Source organism: Rutilus rutilus (genome assembly GCF_951802725.1).
Source record: "Rutilus rutilus genome assembly, chromosome: 6".
Taxonomy (NCBI): domain Eukaryota; kingdom Metazoa; phylum Chordata; class Actinopteri; order Cypriniformes; family Leuciscidae; genus Rutilus; species Rutilus rutilus.
The window spans coordinates 47,391,168-47,402,435 of NC_140214.1; positions in this window are offsets into that span (position 1 = coordinate 47,391,168).

Below are 11,268 nucleotides of genomic sequence, written 5' to 3' on the forward strand. Positions count from 1 at the left end.
TTGAGATGAGCAAAATCTGCGCAGAACCGATGACCGGTGATCACTGCGAGATGCAGGCCGGTTAGAGATGTGTCCTAGTGCGGTCCGCCTGGCTCTGATGTCATGCTGACGTATGTCAGAAATCTCTCGCGAGCGCAAGGCGGCCGTGTCGGATTCTGCAGTCGAGCGCAGTTTCTCTCCACCGACTGCGCTGATCTAAAGCATGATGGGAAACGACTGGCAGACGACACAGCTTAATGCTCATTGGTTTAAACAACTGTGATGTATTATTCTCTTTAAAATGTTTGATTTTAAAACTCCGATATCATGTTTTATGTGTACGTTATGTGTGAATATTCCCAAAAATATGTTTTATTAACGTAGTTCGGGAGGAAGTGTTAAATCAGAGATATATTTCAGTTGAACATGTTAAACTAATGTTTCTTATTTTATTCTCTCTCTCTCTCTCTCTCTCTCTCTCTCTCTCTCCTTTCTCTCTCTCTCTCTCTCTCTCTCTCTCTCTCTCTGTGCAGCAACTGATGAAAAAGGAGGTATTTTTGGTGTTGTTGTCATTGCAAAAATGACATATATATATATATATATACATTCTTGATTTATTCTTGAGTCTCGTCTTGCCTCTCTACAACCTTTACAATATCTGGCTGTAATTTAGTGACTGCATATGCTGATTACATCTTTATATTACCTGATAATGAGCTAATTAGTTCAACTTAAGGAGGTTAATCAATATACAGTATAATTCAAGAAACTAAGACTTACTCCACTTTTTCAGTTGTTTAAAGATTGATATACATTTTTCATTTATATTTTGTGTACTAAATTCATTTGTTTAAATTTAAAATTGTGACTCGCTTTGTGTACACACTTTGTAATTAACCTCTAATGCATTTTGAATCAAAAATCACATTTATATATATATATATATATATATATATATATATATATATATATATATATATATAGTGTATATATAGGGAGACACTTGTTGCAAGCCCTCTGCCATGACGGCTACACAACGAGGAACATGAGGGAGACACTTGTTGCAAGTCCTCTGCCATGACGGCCACAAAACAAGGAACACGAGGGAGACACTTGTTGCAAGTCCTCTGCCATGACGGCTACACAACGAGGAACACGAGGGAGACACTTGTTGCAAGTCCTCTGCCATGACGGCCACAAAACAAGGAACACGAGGGAGACACTTGTTGCAAGTCCTCTGCCATGACGGCCACAAAACAAGGAACACGAGGGAGACACTTGTTGCAAGTCCTCTGCCATGACGGCTACACAACGAGGAACACGAGGGAGACACTTGTTGCAAGTCCTCTGCCATGACGGCCACACAACGAGGAACACGAGGGAGACACTTGTTGCAAGTCCTCTGCCATGACGGCCACACAACGAGGAACCCAAGGGAGACACTTGTTACAAGTCCTCCGCCACGACGGCTACACAACGAGGACCACGAGGGAGACACTTGCTGCAAGTCCTCTGCCATGATGGCTGCACAACAAAACAAAAAAACAACAACGGGACACTAAAAAAAACAACAACTTCAAAACACACCTGCCCATCCTAATGGAGCCTACTGCTGTTTTGTCTTCCCAAATGTAGCGGTGTGTTATCTGCGTTGTGTTAGGCTTCAAGTAATACTCGTGAACGCTGTAGTTCGTCTCTCAATTCTCTTTATTTGATCTGCAGTAACAGAACAGTATATGAGGACTTGTTCAGCACTTTAGAGCAGCGTGCGGCAGCAATGCACGACACACGCTATGATTTCTCATGCAGACTGGGAAACTTTTACAAAACACATTTTCAGAACATACAACAATAATTCATGTACCTGCAGTAACAGAACAGTATATGAGGACTTGTTCAGCACTTTAGAGCAGCGTGCGGCAGCAATGCACGACACACTGTTATTAATAAAGGATAAAATTAATATAGAAATAAAAATAATAAATAAAACATATGTGTGTCCACTACAGCGGGGGTTAAAGTCACGATTATACAAGTATTACATATAAAACAATCAGTTACAAGAAATACGGCCTTGTTTAATCAGCACATCAACTTGCGTGACCTACCGCTATGATTTCTCATGCAGACTGGGAAGAAATAAAGTGCGTCACCCCCAAATCAGCATGGCGGACGGAAAGGAAGACCCAAAAATGGTCATGACAAGTGGAATCACAAATTATTCTTAAAGCACACTTGCTACATTCCCCCCTGCTGACTTCCACTTGTACATGACAAAACAAAATAACACAATATGCTACCAAGTCACTCAAAACAAAACAGGTACATATAAGCACATAATAGAGGACCCTAAGAGAAACAAAATCATTTCATAGTACCAAGAGAAAATACTGTAAGTCAAGCGACACACTAAACTCCAGTCATAAGACTATTCTTATCAGAATTAGTAATGTAAGAGGGTTGCAAAGCCTCGTAACACCCAAAGGAATAATATGCCTGTTACATATTACATACTTCTAGTGGTCATTTTAGTACAGCACTTTATACATTTCTATCTACTTTAGATTATTCGCAAATTCCCTTCTTTCAAGGTACTACAAAAACAGATACGTGAATTTTAATCACAGTATTTAATTATTCATATATATGATACCTCTATAAACAGGAAAAAAAAATAAAATCTATAACCCAGACATAACCTTCTGGTGCATATTCTGGATCAGTCTAATGACTGGTTTAACCACTCTCCCACATCTGGTTTTGACAGTTAATGACCCGCCCTGAGTTGCAGGTACGCTGGAACACTCCAGTAACTGGTCAGTGGATACGGCAGTATCGACATCAGCCTCTGCCTGATTACTGCACCTATCAACATCAGGTTCACCTGTCAAAGATCTGCATGTCATTCGACCACTGAGGCTTGTAGAATTAGGTGCTGACAGGACAGTAGACCGTTCATCTGCAATCAACTGGACAGAATCAGACTCAGAACGAGCAACTTCGGAAACTGGGAGTTCCGATACCCACGCCACAGTTCTTTCTTCTGATTCATTGACAGGTAATCTCAACTCTGCATTTTCGCTCACAGACAGACTTGATCTGCTCGAGGCAACATTCATGGAAGAATCATCTTCTGACATTTCATTCTGAAGAGGTAGGAAGTTCACTGGCATGATGAGATTTCTATGAACAACTTTCTCAGTTCCCGTCTCACAATTTCTGATACGGAACGTGTGGACCTCATTGTTCATTTCTGTCACTATGTAGATGTGACTCTCCCATCTATCAGCGGTTTTCCTCTTGCCACGCTCACCCTTATTGGCCAGCAGCACTCTATCACCGATGTTCACTGGAGCACCTTTCTGCTTCTTGTTGTAGAGATTTGCTTGCCTCTGTTGTTGTTTTGAAGCTGAACATTGGGCCACTTTCATTGCTTGTGCAAGATCATCTCGGAAAGACTGCACATACTGGTTGTAATCAACCACCTGGTCATCAAGCAGCACAGAATCAAACATCATATCGATTGGCAACCTAGGAGTTCTACCAAACATCAGCTGGAATGGCGGGAAATTGGTTGTCTCGTGTATTGTTGCATTATAGCAGAAAGTGAGTGACTTCAACATTTGAGGCCATCTGTGCTTTGCTTTAGGTGGTAAGGCACGGATCATGTTCCCCAATGTTCGATTGAACCTCTCGACACTCCCATTTCCCATTGGGTGGTATGGAGTCGTATGTGATTTACGAACACCAGCAAGCTGAAGCATCTCAGAAATCAGGCTACTTTCAAAACTTGCTCCCTGATCTGAATGAATTCGTTCAGGAAAGCCGTAGATGCAGAAGAAATTGTCCCATAGCTGCTTCGCAACTACTTTCGCTGATTGATTAGGACAAAGGTAAGCCTGAGCCAGCTTAGTGAAATGGTCAGTCAAGACTAATACATCCAGAGACTTATTGGACGAGTCTTCAGCTGACCAAAAATCCACACAAACCAGCTCAAGTGGTCTTGATGTTTTGACACTTTCCAGTGGAGCTCTGGCCTCAGGCTCTGGTGACTTGCTGACAACACATCTTTTGCAGCATCTCACATACTCCTTTACATCTTTTTCCAACCCTTGCCAGTAGAACCGACATCTGGTTAGGTAGAGAGTTCTGTGTTGTCCCTGGTGTCCAGCTTCATCATGTACTCCCTTGAGGACTACATCACGGAGAGCAGCAGGCACAATGAACTGAAAAGTCTTCTTTCGTGTGACGACATCTTTGGAGACACGATATAATAAGCCTGTTCTTACTGACAGTTTATTCCAGTTTCTCAAAAACCGAAGAACACTAGGTGCTTCCTTGTTCCTTTCCCTCCTAGACGGCCTACGTTTGCGCTCCACAAAGAAAAGCACTCTGTTCAGGTGAGGATCAGCACGTTGTAAGTCTATCAGCTCCTGTTTTGACAGCAATGGATCATCTGACAACCGAGATGGAATGATTGACTCAAGTAGCTGTGGAAGCAGGTAAGCATATGGCTGAACATGATTTTCTTGTTGTCTACTGCTTTGCAGAATTGCCGAAATGTCTTCTTGAGAAATACCAGCCTGACTTGACAAAGCAGTATTGTTCATCTCAACATCTGAACAGGGCTTGTCTTGTGCTTGCCTCTCAAAGGGATGACATGACCAGCGAAACACATCTTGCACATTGTCTGTATTCACTGCACGAGACTCCTCCAAGAGAGCATCATAGGGAACTCTGGTAAGTCGGTGGAACACACTGGGTCGCACAAATGGTTCACGGCTGAGGGCATCAGCGACTACATTCTTTGGCCCAGGGATGTATTTGATGTCAAAATTATATGGTGCGAGCTTCGCGACCCATCTTTGCTCACAAGCATCCAACTTGGGTTTCGTAAGAATGTAAGTCAGCGGGTTGTTGTCTGTCCATATGGAGAACTGTTGACCCCTGAGCCAGTGACTAAATTTGTCACAGACTGCCCATTTCAGAGCAAAAAACTCTAGCCTGTGTGCTGGATACTTTGATTGGGCATAATTAAGTGACTTGCTAGCAAAGGCTATGGGACGAGCAACCTCCCCACCCGCCACCACTTGAGAAAGAACTGCACCAAGCCCATTACTGGACGCATCAATAGACAGCAAGAACGGTTTGCTAAAATCTGGGTGCGCCAAAGTGACTCTTTCGAGTAAAGCCTGCTTCAGTGAGTTAAATGCATCTCGACATTCCTGGGTCCAGTCAGAAGAGGTAAGTTTTCTGCCTGCCATCACACGTTTCTGTCCTTTGGTGTGCCTTGGTTTCCTCATGCCCGATGTTAATGCAAAGAGGGGTCTACCAATGCGAGAACAGCCTTCGATATACTGCTGGTAGAAAACTACCATCCCCAAGAATGACCTTAGTTTTGTTTGTGATGGAATGTCGGTGTCATCTTCCATAAGATCCTGTTCTGTGATGTCTACAATAGCTTTGACCTTTTCAGGATCAGCAGTCACTCCTTCACTACTCACAATGTGGCCAAGAAATTTAACTGAAGGTTTCATGAAATGACACTTCTTCTGAGACAGCTTCAGATTGTGAGTTTGAAGTCTGTGGAATACCATCTCTAGTCGTTCCAAAGCAAGCTGTTCATTAGGAGCAAAAACGAGGATGTCATCAAGATAGCACAACATGCTCATGAAGTTCTGATCACCAAATATGCTCATCATCATCCTCATGAATGTCGCAGGACTATTACATAGGCCCTGTGGAAGCCTGTTATATTCGTAAAGACCAAATGGAGTAGTAAATGCTGTGAATTTTCTGTCGCTCTCATGCACTTCTACGTTATAATAGCCTGATGTTAAGTCCTTCGGATGAGACGTAAAACCGAGGTCCTGACTCTCTGTGGTCATTAAAAATCCCATGGCATTTCTCGTAAAGAGTAGGGGTGTAACCCCGGTGTCCTGGCCACATTCCACACATTGGCCCTTACCAATCATGGCCTCCTAATAATCCCCTTACATTGAATTGGCTCTATCACTCTCTCTCCTCTCTCCACCTATAGCTGGTGTGTGGTGAGCGCACTGGCGCCGTTGTACTGTGGCTGCCGTCGCATCATCCAAGTGGATGCTGCACACTGGTGGTGGTTGAGGAGAGACCCCTGATATGATTGTAAAGCGCTTTGGGTGTACAGTAGTACATATGAAAGCGCTATATAAATGCCTCATTCTATTCTATTCATTCATTCTAAGTCCATTGTGGAAAAGAATGCATTACCACCGAGAGCCGCAAGTGCATCTGCTTGATGCGGAAGAGGATGTGCATCTTTGACGGTGCGCGCATTCAGCCAACGAAAGTCCGTGCACAGTCTCAGATCACCATTCCTCTTCCAGACTAACACCAAGGGCGATGCATAATCACTTGTTGACTTTCTGATTATGTCACGCTCCTCCATGTCGTTCAATGCCTCTCGTAACTTCTCATAGTGAGATGGTGACAACCTTCTATAAGGGAGCCTGAAAGGTTTAGTATCACTTAGACAGATTTTGTGAACAAAGCCTTTGGCCCTACCACAGTCTAGCCCATGACGTGAAAATACCGACTCGTACCTGATCAATAGTTCAGCCAACCTCGTTCTCCAGTAAGGCGACAAACAATTTGAGCTTATGTCAACGTCATGGAGTCCCAGGCTAGACAGCGTTGAGCCAGCGAGCCCATGTGGCGCACAGTGTTGACTCCCTGTCTCACATTTCACAGTACCGCATTTTATTTGGCTGTCAGTCTCTAATCCATTACACTCCAAATTTTTCATCGGTTGATCAGACATGCAAAGATGGTCGACATCAAAGTCCTCAAGAGCCATACAGGTGTACACATCAGCCAACTTGCAGTTGCGTTTCAGACAGACAGGTTTGTCCGATGGGTTAATAACTTTGACTGGCGTACTACCATCCCCCCATAAGGACACAACTATCCTGCCCACCAGCACATTTCTCGGTGCAGTGCGCGCTGTGCTGGGCTCCACAACAATTGTACTGCCTGCTGATAGGGTTTTGTCACTAATTAATTTTCCCCACACTATATGTTCTTTCATGGGCTCAAGAGTGACAGCATGTTTCAGCTTTACAGTTCCTACTTTATTAGGTGGCTCTGCCCCTTTCCATGACTCAACATTGCTCAAAAGTTGAATCAAAGCTTTTGTATCAGAGTCCTTGCTCTGCGATTCAAATACCCTCCCCCAGAAATCACTAGAGATTTTCATGTCATGAATGATATGTTTTATGACATTACTCCCCAAAATTAAGTCAGCATTCTGCCCCTCAACAATTAAAGCAGGTACAGAAAAGGAGCAGTCGAACACTTTCATCTGCACATCACACACTCCCAGTGGGCTCGTTTTCTGACCACCACAGCCAATCAGTGTGAGTATTGTTGGAGATATGTCATCTGGGGTAAGTACTTTTGCTTCTATGAGTTTTGACAAAGCTTGAGTACTAACTGTACAGGCCATAGACCCACTGTCAAGCATGGCTCGAAGCAAAATAACATCCTGTATTAAAACATCAGTAAAGAACAGATCATCATTTGTGTTAAGTCTCTGAACATTTTGAAAAATCACTTTTGTCTTGTCGTCAACAGTACTGCAAAACTCAGAATATATAGATGCTAAATCGATATCCTCATTATCAGGGGACATTATGCACGGCCCACCACTAGTCCCCTCCGCAAGTGGGCCATTTAGTTTCCCAACTGAGCTGAGTCAGGACCGCTTTGTTGAATGTTTGGTTTAGGGCCGGTCCCGGCGGAACAAGATGATGCTCTGTGGCCAGGGGCATGGCAGTTAAAGCACAAGCGGTTAATTCGACAGTGTGAAAAAGTATCGTGACTTGTATCCCCACATACTTCGCATGCAACATTTTGTTTGTTTACACTACTTCGTACTTTATGTTGAGGTCTGTTCACTCTAGTCGGCTGCTGGTAAGAACCCTGGTCCAAAACTCGTTCTAACAGTCTGATCATGTGACTCAAAGACTGATCCTGACTACTGCGCTCGGTATCCTGAGTTGGAGCTACTGCTGCACTTTTCTCCATACCTTGAGCATACAGAGCATTGGTTGACTGGGCATGACACGCAATGTTACTCACATGCACATTAGACTTGCGTTCTTTTAGCTTCTTCTCCCTCTGATACTCATCCAGTCTAATCTGCACATCAGCTGCATTCCATTCATCCAGTGGCTTACACTTAAATATCAGAGCCAGCTCTGGATCAGGGCAGTTCCGAATAAACATTACAGTGACCTCACGCAAGGGGTCATCAAGATTTTTTTCTTGTCTTTTCAGTCCTTCCCCAGCAATGTCGATCGCATTATGCAGCCTAATCCAGTAATCGAATGGATTCTCATTTTTTAAAGGCAGAGTGGCGTAAAAATCTGCCAACGGCATGCATGAATATACAGTATCACTGCAGTGTTGTTTTAGCAGGTCAAAAATTGGCTTTGGACCATTACTGAGGTCAATCAGTGGGTTACTTCTCAGCCCTACTTTAACTACATCACGTGCCTTGCCCTTTAAAACATATTTTTACGGTCTCCACCCACTCGTCAACACAAATTTTCTCTTCCCCATCACCTCTGAAAAACGGGGGCTCATTTACATCTTGCTTAACAACTAAGCTGACTTTTGACAAGTCACTTACATTAATAGTTGAATCACTTTGCCTGTTTTGGCCAAAACCCCCAGATTCAAGACAGGAAAGGATGTTCTGCCCAATGCTGCTACCTATTTGTTTTACTATGTCATTTATCAGAGTCACTGGTACAGTGGTTACATCAGAGAACTGTACAGAATCATCTGAAATGGCACAAGACTGAGACACAGTGGGCGTCGGCATATTAGCATGTCTTGTGTTAATAGGGGTTGATGAAAGTGGACTTATTTTATCAGCCCCACCTGTCTGATGGGCTTGCATGAACCTCAGTACACCTCTCCCTCTGCCCACATTCATCTGTCCATTATAACCCTCCATATTAGTCTCTGACAATCAAATTAAAATACCACTTTTGATTGTTTTCCTTTTTTTTTTTTTTTTTTTCAATCATTAAAATATTTCAGTCCCCTTTAACACTTCAAAAGTTTTCTGGAAACAGATCGTTCAGTTCACATCTCATATACCAAAGGCGAACCTCTCATCCACTCAGTCACGTGCAGCGCTCAGTCACGTTGCAGCGGCGCTCGTTCGCCCATCACCCCGGCAACTCCTTCACTCGCGTCTGTACCAGCCTGGTCCCACGAAAAGTGAAGCAACGATCACGGCACCAGTTGTAGCGGTGTGTTATCTGCGTTGTGTTAGGCTTCAAGTAATACTCGTGAACGCTGTAGTTCATCTCTCAATTCTCTTTATTTGATCTGCAGTAACAGAACAGTATATGAGGACTTGTTCAGCACTTTAGAGCAGCGTGCGGCAGCAATGCACGACACACGCTATGATTTCTCATGCAGACTGGGAAACTTTTACAAAACACATTTTCAGAACATACAACAATAATTCATGTACCTGCAGTAACAGAACAGTATATGAGGACTTGTTCAGCACTTTAGAGCAGAGTGCGGCAGCAATGCACGACACACTGTAATTAATAAAGGATAAAATTAATATAGAAATAAAAATAATAAATAAAACATATGTGTGTCCACTACAGCGGGGGTTAAAGTCACGATTATACAAGTATTACATATAAAACAATCAGTTACAAGAAATACGGCCTTGTTTAATCAGCACATCAACTTGCGTGACCTACCGCTATGATTTCTCATGCAGACTGGGAAGAAATAAAGTGCGTCACCCCCAAATCAGCATGGCGGACGGAAAGGAAGACCCAAAAATGGTCATGACAAGTGGAATCACAAATTATTCTTAAAGCACACTTGCTACACAAAGAAAAATTTAAAGGGAAAACATTTTTTTTAAATTAAAATCAACCTTGAGCAGAACGTCTCAGCCTCAATTGAGTAAGAATCCTGCCGACTACGCCAAATGTGGCAGAGTGGGGGACGCGAGAGCAAAGCTAGACAGCAAAGAAGTTCAAATTAAATAAACTGATAAGATTTTCAATGTAGCCAACTACGCCACCTTGGGACTTTCGCCCAAGGATATACTCAGACAACACAGGTTCGTTTCTTTGGCAGACTGAGACGGTTCTGACCATTAAAAAACAACAATTTATTACAAAATCTTCTCACATTAAAAAAACACATTCACTAATAAATACCTTCCAAACATTTACCTCTTAATTACCTACATGTTAGCACAAAAAGGAAGGCATCACTAATAAATACCTTCCAAACATTTACCTCATAAATTACCTACATGTTAGTACAAAAAGGAAGGCATTTAAAATACAATTAAATTAAAAAAAAAAAAAAAAAAAAAAAAAAAAAAAAAAGACTGGGGGTTAATCGAAGACATTAACAGGAGAAGAATCTCTGACCCACCTTGTAAGTAATCACTCACTACACCCACATGCTAGTGTCCCACACTACAAAGGCAATGAAACAAATCCACACTCTATTGTGTTTAACACTACACCCCAAATGGAGGTGGGCCAAATCACCCCCCTTCAGATATCCCAGAGAGAACCCACTTAAGTTACAGAGTCCATAAAAAGAAATATACAAATTTATAAGGGAGACAAAAACAGCAGCGTAGTTTTGGTCCGTGTATCCTGCCGATTACAGATGCACTTACACGGCTCTGAGCTGGAAGCACGCCGTTAGGCACGCCCCCCCCAACTGCATCAGGACAATGTATATAAAATGACTGCATGCTGCAACATGCCCTCACTGCACTGTAGCAACTGAGATTGGACAAATAAGCGACCCAAACTACACGACTCCATCAGGAAAAAGCAGAAAAAGGGACAGCAAGAGAGTAAACAGAAGCAGCTAAACAAACTCAGCTATGGGTGTCTTGCTTTTATTATAAGTGCAATCATGATAATGAGTAACCAGCCGGTTTCTGACACAGCTGAGTCTATGGGGAGATTATTCCCATTCTCCACCAGGGGAAGTAACGGAGGGAAATACCCAATCTGCTACATATATATATATATATGAGAGTAAGACATGTATAACTTCACATAAAATATCAATGAAATATACAAATCAGAATCAACAATATATTCCCAATTCCAAAACTTGGATTTCACACAAAACTAAATATATATTTCTAGTAAGTAATTATTATTTAATTGTGAAGTCTGAGTCTCTTTCACCTTTATGAAACACATTTACACATTTATTTCTCCTCATAGA